General features: G+C 35.3%; 1 long non-coding RNA gene across 1 annotated transcript; it reads right to left on the bottom strand.

The window, feature by feature from the left end:
* Nucleotides 1-1,824: 1,824 nt before the first annotated feature.
* Nucleotides 1,825-17,681, bottom strand: LOC120200792. The gene is made up of 4 exons (XR_005523603.1): nt 17,671-17,681; nt 15,667-15,674; nt 14,007-14,013; nt 1,825-1,947 (listed from the first exon to the last, which is right to left on the bottom strand). It is a non-coding gene; the product is annotated as an uncharacterized LOC120200792 (long non-coding RNA).
* Between the last annotated feature and the right edge of the window lie 5,713 nt (nt 17,682-23,394).

Here is a 23,394-nt window from a genome sequence, read left to right as displayed (position 1 = left end):
ATATGATTGGGACATTAAATCTAATATTAGAGAAAATAAAATTTGTAGTTAATCGGTTTTTTGTCTAATTTTCGTCATAGATATAAGTACAACTACCATCGAATTAAGCATAGAAAATGTTGTTTCTGGAATGGTCGTTGAGACAATTTGGATTGTTTAAGACTCTAATTGTTTTCCCTCTGCTAGAAATGGGTCAATATCTTGTGCTGTGTTGTGTAGGAGTAGTTGGGTCTACTTCTCAAGCCCATGACTTTTTTAGGTGAATTAAATCCTAAATAATTTAATTTCTTTAACGTTTTTTAAAAAATATAAAAATTATTTTATACAAATATTTTTATATTTTAATGAAGATATAAGATAATTTTTAACTAAAACAAAAAAATCAACCTTCATCACTAGTGTAATTGACCATAAACTGTAGTCTAGAATGATTACAAGATAATATATATTTAAAAAAAAAATTTAGTCTATTGACAACATACACATATTCTACATATACAATTGTTTGAATTCATATCCTTTAGTGAAAACAATTTTCCCTTTCATCATTGGCACCGCTTAAAATTTTGGTTGTAAGTATATAAGGAGAACAACATATAGGTTTAGTTTTGGGATAGCTCAATGACACCTTTGCAAAAATCCAAATCCCACCATCCTCCTTTGTTTTTTTTAGTATTGTAATGCTTTTGATCCAATAAAACGGGGGTCAACAGATCTCTTTGTTCTCTCATTGTCCTAACTAACCCTCTAGCATGAGATACATTCCAAGTTACTGAAAACTAATTTGTTAAGGAAAGACAATTTTTATTAATTAACAAGTATCTGGTATGCATTGCATGTATTTCGTATCAAGTTAACAAGAGTTTGGTTAACAACCCATAACTCTAGTTGACCTCAAGATTTTATTTATTTATTACAATAGTATTATATGAACATTCTTAATCACTCAATCCAATTAATGGATCTCGATCCTAAGACTTCTTTTTTGTTGTCTTTCGGTTCTCTATGATTTTGTATTAATTGATCCGGATTGATCCTAGCGTTCACCTGACTTTGATAGGTGAGTTTCATAGCGGAGATTTTATGCATACACAAGGCCTCGAACTCTAGAACTACTTAAATAATATCAAACTGCTTACCACTTGAACTAATTTTATTGGTGACCTCAAGACCTTTTTAATTATATTATTAAACAAATAATTATTATTTTTATTAATATGGGGTAAGTACAAGGCAATATATGTACAAAGATAACTCTCAATCTCTCAACATTGAACTCTCACCCCCTGGCTTCTATGGTGCTCGAACCTAGGTCCTCAAGGAATATCAATAATTCCTTTACCATGAAGGTCACTTGGTTTGTGCTTAAACACATAATTAGAATATATTATAAAAACAGTTTTTTAATAATTGGGGTGATTATAAGATAAACATACATATTCTATAGATGTCGTTCCTCGAACTAATAACTTTTATGGATATTAGTATTCATTTATACCACTTATGGTTGATTACAAGTAATTCATTAAAAGAAAGATTATGTACGGAAATGAGATTTTAAAGAGTCCAAAATTAATGTTTGATTTAGTGGCTTTGTTTTGACCAAAATTTGTCGTGAATTTGTTGGAGAGCGTTCTACTTACCACCTTCCCTCAACTCCACTACTAACCAAAAAACCTCCACATATTTTAAGCAAATGCATACTCCAAAAACTTTCACAAAAAACTCAAACGTTTCCAATGGCTTCTTCTGTAATCAAACAAGAAATTTCCCAGATGAAGTATGAAGGCGAAGAAGAAGACGAGGAGTTATTCGAGATCGATATCGAAGCAGTTAACAGTATCCCTCCACCACATTATTGGGAAGGTTATTTCACAGCAACAAGCAGCGCTTTACTCGCCAATTGCCTGTTACCCATATGTGATCTTTCCACTGCGATTCCTATGGCTTGTCCCGCATTTTCTAGGGTTGCGGATTGAAATCTATAGTTTTCATGGTTGAGGAGTCCTTTCCAGGGAGGTTTTTGCAAACGAAATTAAAGCATTATATGAACAGAAAATCAATAGGAAAGGTAGAGGTACTAGAACGTTATTACGTCCTAATATTGTTGTTTATATAAGTGTTCCCCTGTTCCTTCCATTGAACTGGTGTTTATACAATACATGCATCATTGATGATTGAGCTACATTCATGAATCATTATGAGATATTATACATTTTAAGAATTTGAGGCTCCTTAGAAAATAAGTGTCTCCATAAGTAACTGGTCTTCCTATTCTTGGATCATGTATTTTTTTTTTTTTGTTAATATGGGACAAATCAAATTTTTATTATACTTTAATAAAAATAATATGCAAATCATATATTTAAGATTAATCACGCACAAAACTTAGTGACCTCAGTGGTAAAAGAATTGTTGTTATTTTTTGAGGTTTCGGATTTGAGCACCAGAAATGTCAGGGGTACGAACGTTCAATGTCAAATGGTTAAGAGTTATCTTTGAACATATATTACCTTATACTTACCACAAATTATAAAAAAAATATTAATCATGATCCCATTAACCTAGATAGTAAAAGAATTATTGTTATTCCTTGAGGTACTATCTTGTACTTACCCAGATTATCAAAAAATATACATATATTAATCACAAACCCCGCAATGCCAAGGGTACGAGCGATCAATGTTAAATGGTTGAGAATTATCTTGGAACATATATTATCTTGTACTTACCTCAGATTAATAATTAAAAAGAAGGAAAATTAAAGGCTAAACATGAAATCTATGGATCCCATTTGTTTGATTTTCCAGGTGTGTAACCTGAACATGAAAGTCATTAGTCCTCGATCATTCCTTTTTTCACAAAGAAACAACACTTTCTTTAACTCAGTGAGAGATCTTTTGAGTTAAATGGAGAAAACACGGCAAGATAATCGAACAAAAGACATTTGAGGATAACAAGGCCATAAACAACTGTGTTATCTGCATTTGGACAGTCAGTGGATTGTGACCAGACCGCAAATTTTCATTATGCTCCATGTGACGAAACGATTTTTTCCTCAAAATGTGATATAAAGGTGAGATTTTGAAAATCACATTAATTCTTAATTGTCTCTTTTTATTTTAAAAATATAAGCGATTTAAAAGACCTCTCGTTTCGAAAAATTTTGAATTTCCTTTACGATCGAAAAATACGGTTCGAAGAGTCGCCACCAATCTTTGATTAAGGTGTGATTGGGCACCCAAAAATACTTTGTCATTTTAAATAAAAATTAATTTTAATTAAAATAATAAATTGAGGTATGCGTTACCAAAATCCGAGTTCGGGAGTCGGTTACGTGCGGGGAAGGATTAGCACCCCACAGCGCCCTAAATCGGTACCTAGTAGATTAATTAACCTCTTTGTAATGAACTTTACAAATTCGAATTTAATTTAATTTTTGATCCCATAAAATAAAAATAAAAATGTAAATTTAAAACATTCAAAAGCACTCAAATAAATTAAATTAAAATTACCGAGTCGTTTTAGAAAGATAAAGAATGTTCGATTATTTACAAATGTCGAGACCAGATCTTAAAAGTTATAACAACCTTTTCTCGATAAATTTAAATAAACGAACATTTCCTTTTCTTTCGTTCCCAAATTTTAGGTGACGAATCAATTTTTGGTTTCACTTTCGGGATACACTTTTATTTTAAAATCATTAAAAGCAGACCTCAAATCAGTTATGACTGCCCACTTGAAACAATTTTAAAATAAAAAATATATTACCCTTAATCCAATTATGTCGTATGGTCGAATTATGCACATGAGGGTATCATACATTATGCAAAAACGATGTCATGCAAAAATAAAAGGATATATTACATCTAAATCCATGTTTATGAACCACATAATTACATATGCGCACATATCACCATCATTCAAACCTAGGATAAGCATACACCCTAAACGAATCCTAACTAATCATACATACATACACATAAGAAACTTAAACATGGACTAAAATGAAACATGTAAAAACTTTAAAGTCTAATATCTAAACAACGGAAATTAAAACATCAACATTTAGGATGAAAATTAAATGAATATAAAATAAATAGACAGAATTAGAAACATGTAAACTTCGACCTAGGGACTGAAACGAAACATGGAAAAGTTAAAAGTGAAATGTCTAAACAATAAATATTTAAATACATTCATATTAAGGACTAACATTAAATTCGGATAGAACACAGAGACAAAATTAGAAACACAAACACAACGATTTAAGGATTAAAATGCATGAAACTGAAAGTTCAAATGACCCAAGTGTTGAATAACCCACACAAATCGGCCATTCTCAAAGTGTTTCCGTTTTGAAGATCTAATATTTGTGTAATATTCTGAGCACCTTAAACCCTATTCTCATTTATGTTAAACCGGTCCCCAGCTCCGCTTCTCTCCTTGAACCACCATCGCCGTTTCTCTTCTACTCTCTCATCTCTCTCATTCTCACCCCTAAACCGAGCCTAAAACCTCACTATAGCTTCCTTCTTCTCCCACAGCCGAGACTCCAAAAGCCTTAGTCTCCACCGGCCACCACTTAGCACAACTGAAAATGGCTAAACCGACACCCAAGTCGACCTAAAAACCATCTATTTCCCTCTTAATCTCGAATCAAACCCCAAAACAACCAAAACAGACCCAATCGCCTAAGACCGTTCCTAGTCTTCCTCCTCTCCGGCTAGAAGTTCCTCTCTAAGGTAAATGGTCTCTCTTTCTACTCTTACTCTTTTTATTTTAAAAAACACCAACATAAAAACTAACCCTAACTCATGCACAAGGTTTCTCGAGCAACTCTCAACACTCCGGTTTTGATTCAGGTGACTCAAATAGGTAATCTTCTAACCTTTATTTTCTTCCTAAATAAATACCACATATACGAATAGTTACTAAAAATAAACAAAATAAGATGAAATACCTCCTTATTAATGTTTGCTGTTTTTTTGTTGTTTTTACTTGAGATAATGCTACTGCCCTTTTGTAAATGATTAATATCCTTGCAATTGTGAGAGTGAAAATCAGGAGAAAAAATGTTTCCTTTTTTATTGCTTTCAAAATGGTGAACCAACAATTTTACAAGTTGTTCTCCTTTTTCCCCGTTCTTTCTCTGTAATTTTTCTGTGAATGTCTAGTAGTTTTTTTAGTTTTCCCCTCTCTAGCTAACTTCCCGTGGTTAATCTCCTTTTACTGATGATGGGTGGTTATTTCCTAAAAACCAAAACTGCTAAAAATCGACCCTCAAACTGCTCTCTTCTTGTGCATATATCTGCTGTCCATTGGGCTTGAATGGGGCCTGTAATTGGTTTCCTTCGGGCCTGCTCCGACCTAGACTCGGATAAAAACGAGCATCTACAGCTGCCCCTCTTTGCTCATTGTCGTGTAACGAGAACAGAGCAAAGATCAAAAGATGATCGAGTTTGTCCGGTCATGAGAACTTCAAAAGATTAAACCATTCCACTGTTACTTCAAGAGAAGTGATACTTGAAAAATCTTCAAATAACGGGTCTGCTCCCTTTTCTTTCAAGGAGTATAAGACTCGAACAATCCTTGGCAAACGTGTCTGCTCCCTATTCATTCAGGGAGTATAAGACTCAAACAATCTTCAATAAACGTGTCTGCTCCCTATTCGTTCAGGGAGTATAGTACTCGAATAATCTTCAACAACCGGGTCCGCTCCCTATTCCTTCATAGAGTATAAGACTCGATTTTCAATAAACGTGTCTGCTCCCTATTCCTTCAGAGAGTATAGGACTCGAACAATCTTCAACAAACGTGTATGCTCCCTATTCGTTCAGGGAGTATAGAACCCGAACAATCTTCATAAAACGTGTCCGCTCTCTATTCCTTCAGAGAGTATAGAACTCGATCTTCAACAAACGTGTCTGCTCCCTATTCCTTCAGAGAGTATAGGACTCGATCTTCATAAAATAAGTTTGCTTCACTACTCTTCCGTGAAGGCTTAAGATTGACTTGCTTCACTACTCTTCCGTGAAGGCTTAAGATTGAACTATTTCGAAGGTCAAACCTAAAAAATCAAACATTACGAATCATTAATATATGTTTGAAAAATATTATACTAAAAAATTTAGAATTTGAGAAAATTTCTGAAAATCCATTGGATATGCGGATCTACTTTGGCTCAATCGTCATCTAAACATCATTCTTTTCAAAATTCCAAAACTAATTATCCTCATCTTGATGTTTCCATATCTTCAATCTTCAACTATCCCTGGGAAACCTGTAGATATTTAAGTCATCATGTAATTATGAATGTCATGATCCTATTCATGCCTATAATGTATGCAATCATGCAATTCAATGCGTTTTCTTCTTCGAAGGAACTCTATCTCCTTTTGATCTCGATGGAACTCAGTTTCATCTTGGGTACAAAACATTTGACCAATTCACCCCAGTTAACAATCTCAATTCCGTACCTCTCGGCTTAACAGAACCTTGACTCTTTCCTTTCTTAAAACCCGCCAGTGCCCATGACCAACTTCTTGATCAATGACAATCTCTTTGGGTCTTCTTATCATGGCTGAGATTTTCTATGAATTCCAAGGTTTTAGCTTCCCGTAGCCACACAAGCTTACATGTTTAAACCATTTTCAACTTCAGAATACCTGTATTTTCCAAAACCTTTTGCACAATAATACAAAATGATCTCATGTATTTCAAGTTAAGCTATATGTTTTAACCTTTCAAAATAAGATGCTTACAAAAGGGAAACGAACAAGGAAACACATCTCTTTATTTATATAAATACAGAGAATTTTAGGCAACTAAATGGCAAACTTTTAACTGGAAACAGTATAAGAACAAAAGAGTAGGCGTCTTCAAATATCAATAATGCAAATGCTTTTGAACTGGCACGCCGTTAGAATGTCTCGAGTGTAGCTTCTGTCAAAAAAATCTCCAAAATTATAATGCTTAAGAGTATGAAGCTACTTCTAAACTCCCAAATCTCCATCATTGGATGCCCTAAACCAGTATTGAATCTCATGTGCATTCAATTTCTCTTGGTTATTTCAATCGAGACTCATTAATCTTTAGTCTCATCCCTGATCACCAACTATCATTGTTACTACCCATATCAGGAGCTCTTTCCACTTCCAAAATTGATTTAGAACCTCCACCATGCACGAATTCTGAATTTCAAATTCAACTCAAGTCGCCCTTTGTGGGTTTTCAACTTGAGACCTCCTTTGGTTCCAAGACGCCCTTTTCGGGTTTTCATCTTGAACTCTCCTTTTATTTCTCTTTTTTTCATTTTTCTCTTTTTTCATTTTCCATTTTTTCTTCTTTTTTTCTTTTCGTTTTTTCCATCATTTTCCTTTTTTTCTCATTTTTTTCTTTGTTTTTCTTCTTCTCATTTTTATTATTTTTTTTTCATTTTTTCATTTTTCTCTTTTATTTCTTCTTCAAGCGAAATATCTCTTAACAGCGTCGGAATTCACTGGATATGGTAATTCTGATCCGTCCATTTCAGTTAGGACTAGAGCTCCTCTAGAAAAGGCTTTCTTGACAACATAAGGTCCTTCCCAATTGGGCATCCATTTTCCTCGGAAATCCTTCTGAACATGTAAAATCCTTTTAAGCACCAAATCTCCCTCATGGAATTCTCGAAGGCAAACTTTCTTACCATGTGCCCGTATCATACGTTTTTGGTACATCTGACCATGACAAATAGCTTTTAATCTCTTTTCTTCAATCAAATTCAACTGGTCATACCTAGCCTGGACCCATTCTGCCTCATCGAGCTTTACTTCTGACAAAATCCGAAGTGAGGGAATTTCCACCTCAATAGGTAAGACAGATTCTATCCCATATACCAGAGAAAATGGAGTTGCCCCAGTTGAAGTCCGTACTGAAGTTCGATAAGCAAACAGAGCAAATGGCAACTTCTCATGCCAATCCTTATAGGTCTCAGTCATTTTCTGTATGAGCCTTTTGATGTTCTTATTGGCCGCCTCTACTGCCCCATTCATCTTTGGGCGATAAGTAGTGGAATTATGATGTTTTATTTTGAACTGTTTACAGACCGAGTCCATCATCTTATTATTTAAATTCAATGCATTATCGGAGATAGGCCTCTCTGGTAAACCATATCTACAAATGATCTCATTCTTTAAGAATTTGCATATTGTAGACTGGGTAACATTTGCGTAAGAAGCTGCTTCTACCCACTTGGTGAAGTAGTCTATGGCTACCAGAATAAAACGATGGCCATTTGAAGCTTTGGGTGAAATTTGTCCAATAACATCCATGCCCCACATTGAGAATGGCCACGGAGCTGTCATTACATGCAACGGGTGAGGAGGAGTATGTATCTTATCTCCATAAATCTGACACTTGTGACATTTTCGGGCATAATTGATACAGTCTATTTCCATAATTGACCAATAATACCCAAATCTCATAATCTGCCTAGCCATAGCATGCCCATTAGCATGGATACCACATATTCCCTCATGCACTTCTTCAAGAATCAATTTGGCTTCTTTTGCGTCCACACATCTTAACAAGACCTGATCCAGACTTTTCTTGTATAGAGTCTCACCATCAAGCACATACCCTGATGCCATTCTTCTAATGGTTCTCTTATCATTCTCAGTAGCCTGTTCTGGATAACTCTGATACCTTATATATTGCAAGATATCATAATACCAGGGGTTTCCATCTTCTTCCTCTTCAATATTAAAACAATGGGCTGGATACTCATAAGCCTTCATTTCAATGGGCATCATATTTGAATGCTCGTTCATCTTAAACACTGCTGCCAGTGTGGCCAAGGCATCTGCCATTTGATTCTCTTCTCTGGGGAGGTAATTGAAAGTTACTTCTTTAAATTCTTCAATAAGTTCCATAACCAACTTACGGTATTCTACAAGCTTAGGATCTTTTGTCTCCTATTCTCCCCTGAGCTGGTATATTACCAAAGCTGAATCTCCATATACTTTAAGCATTTTTACTTTGCGTTCAACATTAGCTCTAAGACCCAGAACACAAGCTTCATACTCGGCCATATTGTTAGTACAATCAAAATTAAGCCGACTAGTGAAAGGATAATGCTCTCCCTCTGGTGAGACCAAAATTGCCCCGATTCCATGTCCCAAGGCATTTGAAGCACCATCGAAGTTCAACTTCCCATATTTGCTAGTGAATACAACTGCTTCTTCTACCGAAATAGCCATTAAATCTTCATCTGGGAAATCAAAGCTCAACGACTCATATTCTTCCGAAGCCCTGCTTGCAATGAATTACGCTATAGCACTTCCTTTAATTACCGTCTGGTTTACATACTGGATGTCAAACTCGGACAATAAGATCTGCCAATGAGCTAATCTTCCAGATAATGCAGGCACACCCATTAGATATTTCAAGGGATCAAGCTTGGATATAAGCCAAGTAGTATGATACAACATATATTGTCTAAGCCTTCGGGTAGCCCATACTAAAGCACAACACAACTTTTCAATGGGTGAGTATCTTGTCTCACATTCAGTGAACTTCTTGCTAAGATAATAAATAGCCCTTTCTTTCTTCTCAGTTTGGTCACGTTGCCCCAGCACACACCCCATTGAATTTTCATAAACCGACAAATACAGAATCAATGGTTTACCTGAGATAGGTGGCGCCAAGATTGGAGTGCTCGACAAATATTTTTTCACTGCTTCAAAAGCTTTTTGACAATCCTCACTCCATTCCCCTGAGTTATTCTTACGAAGAAGGCGGAATATGGGATCACACTTTTCCGTCAGCTGTGAAATAAACCGAGCTATTTAATTCATTCTCCCCAAAAATCCTCTGACTTCTTTTTGTACTCGTGGGGGTGGCAAGTCTTGAATAGCCTTTACTTTATGTGGGTCTATTTCAATTCCTTTTTGGCTTACTACGAATCCCAATAACTTCCCAGATGTCACCCCAAAAGTACACTTATTTGGGTTGAGTTTTAGTTGACATCTTCTTAGTGTTTTAAAAAGCTTTCTTAAATTCCCAATATGTTCTTCCTCTGTCTTAGCTTTGACGATCATATCATCGACATAAACTTCTATCTCTTTATGCATCATGTCATGAAATAATGTCACCATGGCCTTTTGATATGTTGCCCCGGCGTTCTTCAATCCAAACGGCATTACTTTATAACAAAACGTTCCCAACATGGTAACGAACGTCGTTTTTTCCATATCTTCAGGGTTCATCTTAATTTGATTGTAGCCAGAGTAACCATCCATAAAAGAGAACAAAGAATTTCCAGCAGTATTATCCACTAGTGTGTCTATATGTGGCAAAGGAAAATTATATTTTGGACTAGCTCGGTTGAGATCCCTGTAGTTAACACACATTCGAACTTTCCCATCCTTCTTTGGTACTGGGACAATATTCGCCACCCACTCAGGATATTTAGCCACTTTAAGAAACCCCGCATCAAACTATTTTTTCACTTCCTCTTTAATCTTGAGCAGCATCTAGGGTCTCATTCTTCTCAGTTTTTGTTGTACCGGTTTACATTCAGGCTTTATTGGTAGTTTGTGAACAACCAGTTCTGTATCTAAACCCGGCATATCTTTGTATGACCAAGCAAACACATCTTTGTATTCTTGAAGCAATTCTATCAAATCATGTCGACCTCCAACTGACAGAGTGGTACCAATCTTTACTTCTCTCTTATCCTCATCTGTCCCCAAATTCAAAATCTCAGTAGACTCTTTATGAGGCAGAATCTGCTTATCTTCATTCTCCACCATTTTCAGCAATTCAGAAGGTAGTTCACATCCTTCATCATCATCACAATCTTTGATTTCCCCTTGACATATAGGCTTCTCGAAATCAATCTCCGGGTCAGAGTCATTGGCATTCATATTATTGATATCTGGGCTCCTAAAAAAATAATGAAAGAGAATATATATATACATATATACATATGGGATGATCTTTTCCCATATAAATAAATAGAAATAAATAAATAAATACATACATATATACAACAAAGAATGAATGAATGAATGAAATGCATGGGAAATGTTTGCCATTTGGAACTAACAGAATGCATCTTTTATTGAAAGCAAGAAAAAACAAACAGCTTAATCCTTTACATAAAATCACCTATTCCCCCAGGGTATGAACAACAGGGAGAAAGTTCCAGTGCATTACTCTGTAAAAGATTTGTAAACTACAGGCAGTTCTTCCGCGGTCCAATTGTTCAACACGAAGCCCAGCGGTGCAAGATAAATGCCCATAACTCTCATTTCCTCAAATTCATCATCAGTTATAACGTTAATGCCTAAATCTCCCAAGGCATCCTCAACCATCACCTCAGTGTTCCTTGAATTCCCTTGAAACATATGTCCCCCAGATATGAAAATGTTTCTCAACGGCGGGAAGATCATGGGTTCCCATCTAAGGTCTTCACCAGCCAATCTGGTCTTTCTCATTTCCTGACCCTTCTTAATTCCCCTCAGCTTATCCCTCGGAGTTGGCTGATACCCCAAACCAAATCGATCTCTTTTAGTAACAGGGCATATTGGATTCACTGGTCCTTGTAACTAACTTCCTAACCCTTTCCCAACTTTTGCTCCTCTTCCAAGGGTCAGCTTGAGTCCCATTTTGGTACAATTTGATAGTTTAGGATTTGGTATCTTCCTGCCTTCAGCCACAAATGTAGCATTGACAAACTCCAACGATCTGAAAGAACACTCGACTGCTTGCTCATCCACTTCAATGTACGGAGCAGTAGTAGAAACAGAAGCAATAATGTCCTCTTCAGCATGAATACATACCAACCTTCTATCAATCACAAATTTCAGTCTCTGGTGCAATGTGGACGGAACTGCACCGGCCTGATGAATCCAAGGCCTTCCCAACAAATAATTGTACGTAGGCATAATGTCCATAACGAGAAATTCCACTTCATAAGTTGCTGGACCAATATTCAGAGGAACATCAATCTTGCCCAACACTTTTCTTTTAGTCCCATCGAAAGCTCGAACCACACTTTGGCAGGTTCTCATAAGTGTACTATCTAATGGAAGCTTCTTTAGAGTCACTAAGGGCATCACATTCAAAGCTGAACCATTATCAACCAAGACCCGAGACAACACATGCCCTTTACATTTAACTGTGATGTGCAAAGCCTTCTGACTACCAACCATCCCAGAAGGGATTTCATCCTCAGAAAAAGATAAAAAATTATCAGCTTGTACATTGGAAACTAACCGATCCAACTTTTCAATGGGAAACTCTTTCGGAACAAAAGTCTGGTTCAAAACCTTTAACAGAGCATTCCTATGGGCCTCTGAACTCAAAAGTAATGATAAAACAGAAATACGGGCAGGCAACTTGTGTAACTGTTCAACAACATTGTATTCACTATGCTTCAGAAACTTCAAAAATTATACTGCTTCACTCTCGGTTACTGGTTCATTGATAACAAGCTTATCTTCTTCTATCTGCACATCAACCTTTTTCCCTTTATCAACTGCAACCTTCTTCTCAGACTCTTTAGGTGGATTAAGAGAATAACACCTACCACTTCTGGTAAAGTGTCCCACCTCATCTACGTCCTCATTTTCTTTTGTTACATCTCTCATCTGGAAATCATATCTCCAAGGCACTTGCTTATTATCCCGATATGGGAATGGAGATGGAGGTGTAATAACCACTTTCGGGGCTACCTTCTCAGTAACTCGATTTTTGGGAGTAATAATTAGGGGACAACTAGCATTGTATACCCCTTTAGACGATCCTTCTGAAGCGCAAACTTTCGCTTCCTCTTCTTCAGCAATCTCTCTAAAGAACTCAATTTCTTTACTGTCCATCATGTCTTGTACCAAAGATAGGAAGTCAGGACATTGCTGAATATTGTGTTCTTCACTGTTATGATACTGACATATATCTCCACTTTTAAACTGTTCAACCATCAAACTGGGCTTCAACCATCCTACCTTAACCATCTGGCACCACACCCAACTCATAGGTGATACCACCTCACTAACATTCCTTACAATTCTTTTTCCTCTCTCTTCAGTAATCGAGTTAACTCCTGCCCCTGCATGGCTTGGCAACGGATTCTGAGCTATATTTGGCTGCTCACTGTCACCAAAGTTGATGACATTCCTCGTTCTCAAAGCTTGGACAACCTTCTTAAAAGCAGTACAATTCTCAATAGAATGCTCAGGATTCCCTGCATGGTACTCACACTGAGCACTAGCATCATACCATTTGGGAAAAGGAGGTTGCATTGGTGTCACGTGATACGGCAAAACCACATGCCGATCATAAAAAATCTGAAACAATTCCTTATAAGTCATCAGAATTGGATTAAATTGAGGCATCTCTCTCCTCTGGTCCCTTGCCCCTTGTCTATTGTCATTTTGTGTTGATGGCCCTGCTCCTTGAGGATGGGAAACAGTGATGTTATTAGAATCGTACTGCCTCATATTACTGACTTCGTTTTCCTTTTTCCTCGTTGGTGGTCTCTTACTAGACTCTCCTCCCTCGAGCTTCCCACTCTTAACAGCCATTTTAATCATTTCTCCCGTCGTAACTACATCAGCAAAACTTCGATAAGGATTACCGATAAGATGCGAGAAAAAAGGAGCCTTTAAGGTGTTGACAAAAAGCATATTTGTTTCCTCCTCTTCCAATGGCGGGTGGACTTGCACTGCTACATCTCTCCATCTTTGAGCATATTGTCTAAAACTCTCGTTAGACTTCTTTTCCATTCCTTGTAACATTATCCTGTTAGGTCTAACATCTTTTACATGTTTGTATTGCTCAAGAAATGACTTAGCCAAGTCTTTCCATGATTTATATATTAGCTCTACTCAGCTGGTTATACCACCGGATTACCGAGCCAGTTAAGCTTTCCTGAAAGCAGTGTATCAACAATTGATCATCCCCTATGTATCCGGTCATCTTCCTACAAAACATCATGATATGCGCAAAGGGACACCTGGTACCATCAAACTTCTCAAAGTCAGGAACCTTGAACTTTGGAGGTAAAACCAAATCCGGAACTAGACTTAATTCCTTTGCGTCGAATCCATAGACACTAGTATCTTCCTTCATGGCTCTGACTTCTCTTTCTAGCTGTTTCCACTTCTCTTCCAACGGATTTTTTTGGTCCTTCTTGGCTTCTTCATCAAGGTCCGGAACTTGATGATATTGATGTTCTTCCTGATATGAACTAGATCTAGATTGTACGTTAACAAAAGCACCGACTGGATTAATATGCACCTTCCCGACATGTGCAGGGGTCACTTGAACGTTCTGAGATTGTTCTGGGGTTAACCCTGGATGATGAAGTGGGTCCTCAGTTACACCTTCTGGCATAGGGCTTTTCCCATGTTCTGGATTTCTTCCTTCCAACATACTCGCAAACTTGGCAAACATCTCCTTTTGGGCATTCATCATATCTTCTTGCATTTTCTTGATATTATCTTGTAACTCCAACTGAACCTTCTCAATTTGGGCAAGTTTGTCCTCCATAACTTTCTTCTTGGTTCTATAGGTATGCTTGGGATTTTCCAGTATTACTCTGTCACAGAGTTATTTTGTTAACATTATTGTTTATTAAAGAATATGATTTATATGATTATGAATGAATAAAATGTGATGCAAAAAATTAAATGTACTAAAAATGCATATGCAAAATGCAGGGTGTTGATCCTGGAACGACTCCTTAAAATAACTCTTTATATTAGAATGATGTTCAATTACAAAGTTGAAACATATCACAAATAAATCTGCACCATCTCTCTTATTTGCTGTACATGTGCTAGCAACTCCACGATCTTCTGGTTTTCTTCAGCCTCGGGATCCAGTTCTTCAGTCACATCAGCAGCTTCCTCGGATAAAATGACCAAATATTGAGCTATTCTCTGCGCGTGTCCTAGGTAACAAGCAATAAGATCTTCTCTTTGCTTAACTCTCGCCTGAGCTCGCTCCCATCGAAAATGCCATTGTATATCCCCCTCATAAGGAACTATCAATAACTCACTTGCTTGCCTCTGAAAATCTCGAACCATGGCTTCAAGCTCACTCACTTGTTTTTTCAGACTTTCAACTTCCCCATGGCTTGAGCTACCTTCCCTGTTTCGGTATCGTCGTAATGCAGTCTCTAAACTTGAAATTTTCTCCTTCAACTTCTCATTCTGGGCTTGACTCTTTTGTAACCGCTGCTCTAAAGAATCCTTTTCTTTCGATAAAATCTTCACTTGGTGCCTGCTTTGCTTGAGCTCTTCTTGACTCTCTCCGGCTACTCTTTTGAGGCTCGCCACCTCTTACCTCAATTCGACAGACTTACTCGAGCTAGAACCTGCCTGAGCTTTTACCATTCGCTGATAAGTTGACCGAAGATCGTCAAAGTCTAGCCGAAGTTGCTTCTCTACTTTTTCAATTCGATCTGCTCTACTCTTCTGAATGTTAATCTCCAATCCCTTTTGATACACTTCATCTTCTAGCTTCTGTAAAGTCATTCTTCATTGTCTCCGTTCTGCTTCGAAATCACGCTTGGCTAACTCTAATGGAGATGGCACCACTCTTAACTGTTCCTCCACCGGCTGAATATTTTTAGGATTCACTATTGGGATGTTATCGTTTACTCGACCGCTTCTCCACTGCTTGTACTCTTGAGATAACTCGAGATCATAGGTGAACAAATTCACGCGACGAGTTTGCTTCCAGACCTCAGCAACCCCTTTAACTTTACCCTTATACTGATCTCCTTTGAATGCAAAATCCGATCCTACCAAGTCTCACGTGGCTGGAATGAACTGTCTCGATCCATACTGTCTGGAAACTATTAGCGGTGTATACCCAACAGAACCCCATATACCTGGCAAAGGAACCCAATCTCGCTCTCCACATCGGTAAAGTATATCCGAAAAGGTATTCCACGAAGCTCGCCACAAAATATCACCATCTCTGATATCCTTGAAGATGACCATCCATTTTTCTTCGCTAAAACCCCCAGGCCACTCTTTAGAAAGAAAATCTTCCAAAGGTGAGAAACCGTCTAGAAATACTCGTCCTGGTGCCCTTTCAACATGTTTGAAATGACTCAGAATCCACACTAGCAGCAAAGGCGCACATCCTATAAAGCGTCATTCTCCCTCGCGCCTACAAGAACTCAAAGACCGGAACGTCTCAGCTAAAATGGCTGGAACATGATCCACGTGCTTGTCTAATCTTTCAAACAGATCAACGACTGATACGTCTACATATCCTAGCACCTTTGGAAAAATAATGAGCCCATAAATCCCTAAAGAAAACAAGTCAAGCTTCTTTCTCTTATCAGGGTGATGATCAATTACTTCTTTCAAAGCAGCCCAAGAGATACACTCACTGTCTCTCTTCTTCTTAATGTTTCTGATTACCCAATCTTCACTCATTCCGGTCATCAATAGTAATTTCTTCTTAAACGAATGAGTGACTGGCAGCTTGGTATATACTCTATCCATCTGGGACCTCGAACAACAGACCAAAGCTTGATACTTCTCTATTGTTGGTGTTATATCCACTCTACCAAATGTGAAACAGTTGTAAGCCGGATTCCAGAATTGTGCCAACGCTCTAAACATATTTCGATCAATAGGAACATCCAGAAGATAAGGAATATTACCGTACAACTGATAAAATATCTCCTTATCGGCTATTGTCCATCTTCCCCATATCTCCTTTAGCTCACTTAGATCATTATGACGCACGTTGATGTGAGTATAACCAAATAACTCCGACACGTATCCAAGCATCATGATATCCCCATTGGTCAGTTGAGACTGTTTCGACCACCTCAAAATATCTGCATTGTCTTCAACCTCTTTCTGAACCGTTCGTTCCATATTACTGGCCTTCTATATGGACATCGATCCCAAATCAACACCATGTAATGGATCGTGCAATGCAAAACAGAAAAGAAACAAGGCAAAGATAACAAAAGATCGGTTAGTATACATAAAGCAATTAAGTCGGGATAATAATTTATTCAAGAATCCTACCCACACATGCTGGCTACCCAATCATGCTTTATCAGATCCTACCCAACATGATATCTACCCTCATGCTTTGTTATTCACAAAAATAAATCATAACTGCATGATATCTAATTCGCATGATTGTTCAAAAAATAAACCTAACCGCATGATATCTAGTTCGCATGCATTTATTCGAAAAAATGAAAATAAATGACTCAAAAAAGCTTTTCCTTGTGTACCCTCCTCACGGGATTCTTAAGGTTCGGGTTTGGCTCAACTTAAGTTCAGGCTCTACATTCACTATATGCTGGGTTAGGTTCTAAAGTAATAGGTTCTCGAATTGTCCTTGTCGGTGCCCCCTTGGGCTGCCGAACCCTCAATCCTGGCCCATCACAGGCTTTAGGGGATCGAGTTCAATTTCGAGGGAACACACCTCCTTATGTCCATGCGGAGGTGATTACCATCACGAGGACCATAAGGCGTGAGCTCCAGGAGCGATCCACTATCCCAAGCGGAGGTGAAAACCACACGAGGGCATAGTCTCTCACTCCTACTTAATTAGGACGGAGCGGGGTTTTAGCTCATGTCATGAAAATGCAACTGTGCAGTGTGTGAGGAAAAGCGAAAAAAAAAAACACAATAAAAACACTCAAAATTTCCTAAATTCACACAATTAATCTGAAATCATTAGCAAACAAATTAGTACAACTATTTAATTATTAATCGAATTAAATTAAAAGAAAATCAAAATACAAACGAAACTTATTAAAAACCAAACAAGGGATCAAAAATCAAATTAAAACGAATTTGTAATTTTCAATTGCAAAGACAATTAATTAATCGACTATCGGCTTGACTCTCTAAAAAAAAAGGTCCCCAGCAGAGTTGCCAAGCTGTCGAAACGATTTTTCCCTCAAAAGGTGAAAAAAGGTGAGATTTTGAAAACCACATTAATTCTTAATTGTCTCTTTTTATTTTAAAAACATAAGCGATTTAAAAGACCTCTCGTTTCGAAAAATTTTGAATTTCCTTTACGATCGAAAAATACGGTTCGAAGAGTCACCACCAATCTTTGATTAGGGTGTGATTGGGCACCCAAAAATGCTTTGTCATTTTAAATAAAAATTAATTTTAATTAAAACAAAAAATTAAGGTCTGCGTTACCAAAATCCGAGTTCGGGAGTCGGTTACGTGCGGGGAAGGATTAGCACCCCACAGCGCCCTAAATCGGTACCTAGTCGATTAATTAACGTCTTTGTAATGAACTTTACAAATTCGAATTTAATTTAATTTTTGATCCCATAAAATAAAAATAAAAATGTAAATTTAAAACATTCAAAAGCACTCAAATAAATTAAATTAAAATTACCGAGTCGTTTTAGAAAGATAAAGAATGTTTGATTATTTACAAATGTCGAGACCAGATCTTAAAAGTTATAACAACCTTTTCTCGATAAATTTAAATAAACGAACATTTCCTTTTCTTTAGTTCCCAAATTTTAGATGACGAATCAATTTTTGGTTTCACTTTCGGGATACACTTTTATTTTAAAATCATTAAAAGCGGACCTCAAATCAGTTATGACTGCCCACTTGAAACAATTTTAAAATAAAAAATATATTACCCTTAATCCAATTATGTCGTATGGTCGAATTATGCACATGAGGGTATCATACATTATGCAAAAATGATGTCATGCAAAGATCAATTAAATAAAAGGATATATTACATCTAAATTCATGCTTATGAACCACATAATTACATATGCGCACATATCACCATCATTCAAACCTAGGATAAGCATACACCCTAAACGAATCCTAACTAATCATACATACATACACATAAGAAACTTAAACATGGACTAAAATGAAACATGTAAAAACTTTAAAGTCTAATATCTAAACAACGGAAATTAAAACATCAACATTTAGGACGAAAATTAAATGAATATAAAATAAATAGACAGAATTAGAAACATGTAAACTTCGACCTAGGAACTGAAACGAAACATGGAAAAGTTAAAAGTGAAATGTCTAAACAATAAATATTTAAATACATTCATATTAAGGACTAACATTAAATTCGGATAGAACACAGAGACAAAATTAGAAACACAAACACAACGATTTAAGGATTAAAATGCATGAAACTGAAAGTTCAAATGACCCAAGTGTTGAATAACCCACACAAATCGGCCATTCTCAAAGTGTTGCCGTTTTGAAGATCTAATATTTGTGTAATATTCTGAGCACCTTAAACCCTATTCTCATTTATGTTAAACCGGTCCCCAGCGCCGCTTCTCTCCTTGAACCACCATCGCCGTTTCTCTTCTACTCTCTCATCCCTCTCATTCTCACCCCTAAACCAAGCCTAAACCCTCACTATAGCTTCCTTCTTCTCCCACAGTCGAGACTCCAAAAGCCTTAGTCTCCACCGGCCACCACTTAGCACAACTGAAAATGGCTAAACCGACACCCAAGTCGACCTAAAAACCATCTATTTCCCTCTTAATCTCGAATCAAACCCCAAAACAACCAAAACAGACCCAATCACCTAAGACCGTTCCTAGTCTTCCTCCTCTCCTCTCCGGCTAGAAGTTCCTCTCTAAGGTAAATGGTCTCTCTTTCTACTCTTACTCTTTTTATTTTAAAAAACACCAACATAAAAACTAACCCTAACTCATGCACAAGGTTTCTCGAGCAACTCTCAACACTCTGGTTTTGATTCAGGTGACTCAAATAGGTAATCTTCTAACCTTTATTTTCTTCCTAAATAAATACCACATATACGAATAGTTACTAAAAATAAACAAAATAAGATGAAATACCTCCTTATTAATGTTTGTTGTTTTTTTGTTGTTTTTGCTTGAGAGAATGCTACTGCCCTTTTGTAAATGATTGATATCCTTGCAATTGTGAGAGTGAAAATCAGGAGAAAAAATGTTTCCTTTTTTATTGCTTTCAAAATGGTGAACCAACAATTTTACAAGTTGTTCTCCTTTTTCCCCGTTCTTTCTCTGTAATTTTTCTGTGAATGTCTAGTAGTTTTTTTTTTTTAGTTTTCCCCTCTCTAGCTAGTTTCCCGTGGTTAATCTCCTTTTACTGATGATGGGTGGTTATTTCCTAAAAACCAAAACTGCTAAAAACCGACCCTCAAACTGCTCTTTTCTTGTGCATATATCTGTTGTCCATTGGGCTTGAATGGGGCCTGTAATTGGTTTGCTTCGGGCCTGCTCCGACCTAGACTCGGATAAAAACGAGCATCTACACCATGCACGGGGCTCTGCCGTTGACAACATGTATGCAACATTGACCATTTCTTTGCAGCAGGACATTTTCATTTTCTCTTTTCGTATTTGTATTCGATGAAGTGTACGCATTGGGGCAGTGTTGGGAGAGTCCTACGCCGGCAGAGTGTCGATAGTGCCTGCAAAATGCGTTAGAGACGGTGAGAAAATGCATTCTCAAGTATATGATATGTATATGATATATGTAATTGAAGATGAATTATGGGAAGTATACGAAGAAGGACTATCACAAGCAAAGAAGCAAGAAAGGATAGTTATCATGGAGGTAAATAATTTGGTGGTGTTTCGAAAACTGTAAACGAGACAATACTCAAGCACGTCGTCGACGCTCATGAGTAGAATATGTGAGTTTATGAAAAGAGATTGGACGATCTTTATTTGTCATATCTCCAAGAAATAAATATGGTCGCAGATAGATTAGTTAAACTTGCGAAAACTAATGCAGCTGAGTTTTGAGTTTTCCTAAATCCTTTAGCTAAAACTCTATCCTTTTTACTTTTAGATTGTATTATGGCCAGACATGTTTGATTTTTAGTTAATTTAAACTCTTGTTCACCAAAAAATTAATTGTTTATATTAATTGAGATTATTATTTAATATATTTATGATAAAATTTTATAAATGAATTTAATCTAGCGTTATATATATTTAATTATTATTTAAATATTAATTAAAAACATATAAAAATTAATTAAAATTAATCTTGTAATTATACTTGAAAGAAAACTTCATAAGAAAGTCGTATATTTAAAATTGGATATTCTTTTTTTATAATCACCTATAAATTTGAAATTCATAAATACTTTATTTGACATGAAAAAGGTAGGGTCCAAAATTAAAAGACATGCCCACATGGATAACAAGCCCCACCACCGATTTGTGTTAGCAAAGACAAAAGAAAATCACTTATTTCTTTCCTTTCCATTTGATTTTATGGTTCAAAAAATGAAAGAAAAAAACAATATAGTATTCAGATGCACTTCCATTGACACCTCATAAATTAGTTATGGCTTTGAATTTTAACATCTATTTGTAATTATTATTATTTTATTATCACGAGGGGATTATAAGATAATATATACATATTCTATAGACATAATTGTACAAACTCGAATTTTTTAAGGTGAATAACATTCTTTCTTACCATTAAAACCACTTAATAGATTCTTTATAATTATTAATAAAATATTAGTAATGTTTTGAAAAAAGTAAATTTATTCACACACATATATATATTGAATGAAATACTTTTTTTTGAAAAGGAATTGAATGAAATACTTATATTCCCTAAAAGTTTTGAAGTGTATGTTCAATTTTAAAGAAAAGCTCTAATATCATAAAGTGTGGGTCATACATACATATATATATATATATATAAAGACGGACGTATAATTTTATATTAGGAATAGATTTTTAAAATTTTAAGAATAAAAATAAATTATTAATTAAAAGTACAAATAAATATATCATATATATCTCGTCTCGTAGGTCCATCCCTTGTGATATTCTACATAATTAATCAGTTTCTCGTGCCTTTTGTATTTTTGTATCATTAAATATTTGTATGTGTATGTACATACACGTGTACTCTAACGACGTACATAAAAGTATTTCTAGAAAAGAAAAAATGAGAAATTTTGAAGGAGAGAAAGTGAAAGGAGAAGAGGTCTATCAAGGAATAAAATATCTTTATAAAGAGTCTAAATGTCATTAAATTTAAAGGAATATTACTAGTAATACACATAATTGCCACTAAACCCGTAGATTTGATGATAGAGACTAGAGCAAGAACTATTACCGTAATACTCTTTCAATTAATTTGTAACAGCCAACAATGTACACGGGTTACACTAAATAAAATAAGAGTAAATTGCATCATATACCATCAAACTTTAGACGTTATATTATTCATACTATTAAATTTTTAAATTTTTAATTATTTACTATTCAATGTTATAAATAGAATAAATTAAATTAAGAGGACTATCTCTATAACAAACTTTTATAGTATTCAAATAATTTCAATTAAGAATTTATTGATTCTTTTAACAAAAATCCTCAAATTATAAATCTTTATTCATTATTTTACCTTTTAATAAATCATAACCAGACTTTTATAGGAAGATATTTGAAGCTCCAGAATAAGCTTTGAGTGAGGACACGACTTAAGAGTCGTTTGATTCACATAATGTAAAATTAAGTTTGAAAATATGATTATTGGAATGTTACATTGCTTAACATATTACTGGAAATGTTGTATTATTGTGTGTGATTTGTTTGGCGGGAATGTAAAACTATAATGTGTGATTGAAGGAATATAAGATAGGAAAAATATATGTTTTACCATATTGTCTTTAAAATATATTTTCTTTTTTAACCAGTTAAATTCAATATTAAAGTCAAAATATTTATATGAAAATTCACATAAAATTATTATTTCTAATTTATATATTTTTAACAATTTTTTAAATAAATAACTTAATATATATTTTTATTATTTTTAATTTTGTATTTCTTTAAAAATATAGAAACATATACACCAATACAATTATGTGTTTATTTTTAGATACCAATATATTAAGATAGGTACATACTTACATCGGTGTAAGTATGTGTTAAATGATACATTTTTTTATTTTATTCATGCTACATGTGTGAGTTGTACAATGAAATATCATATCAAATTATTTGACAAAACTAATAGAAAACATTAAAAAAATATAATATATTTTTTTATGAAAAGTAATCCTAAAAAATAAATGTTATAAAACACATATAAAAAATAAAAATTGAACCAAATGCATACACAATAAATAATTAAAATAAAAAAATTGATATATTTTTATTTTACTTTTTATTTCATATGCATCATATTATTTTACAATAAGTACTAAAAATATGAAATCATTAAAAAAATGAAATAAAATAGATTCATAATCATAATCATGTAATTACATATAAATTGAAGGATCATTTTGAAACAAATATATTATTTCAGAGGTATTATTGTCCTAAGGAAAGGGAATTGTCTAATACCTAAGAAAAGGGAAGTAATGATATTT

Source organism: Hibiscus syriacus, unplaced genomic scaffold, assembly GCF_006381635.1.
Source record: "Hibiscus syriacus cultivar Baekdansim isolate YM2019G1 unplaced genomic scaffold, ASM638163v2 tig00006570_pilon, whole genome shotgun sequence".
NCBI classification, from domain to species: domain Eukaryota; kingdom Viridiplantae; phylum Streptophyta; class Magnoliopsida; order Malvales; family Malvaceae; genus Hibiscus; species Hibiscus syriacus.
Note: the sequence above shows the minus strand (reverse complement) of the source record. Positions and strands in the feature narration are given on the sequence as shown.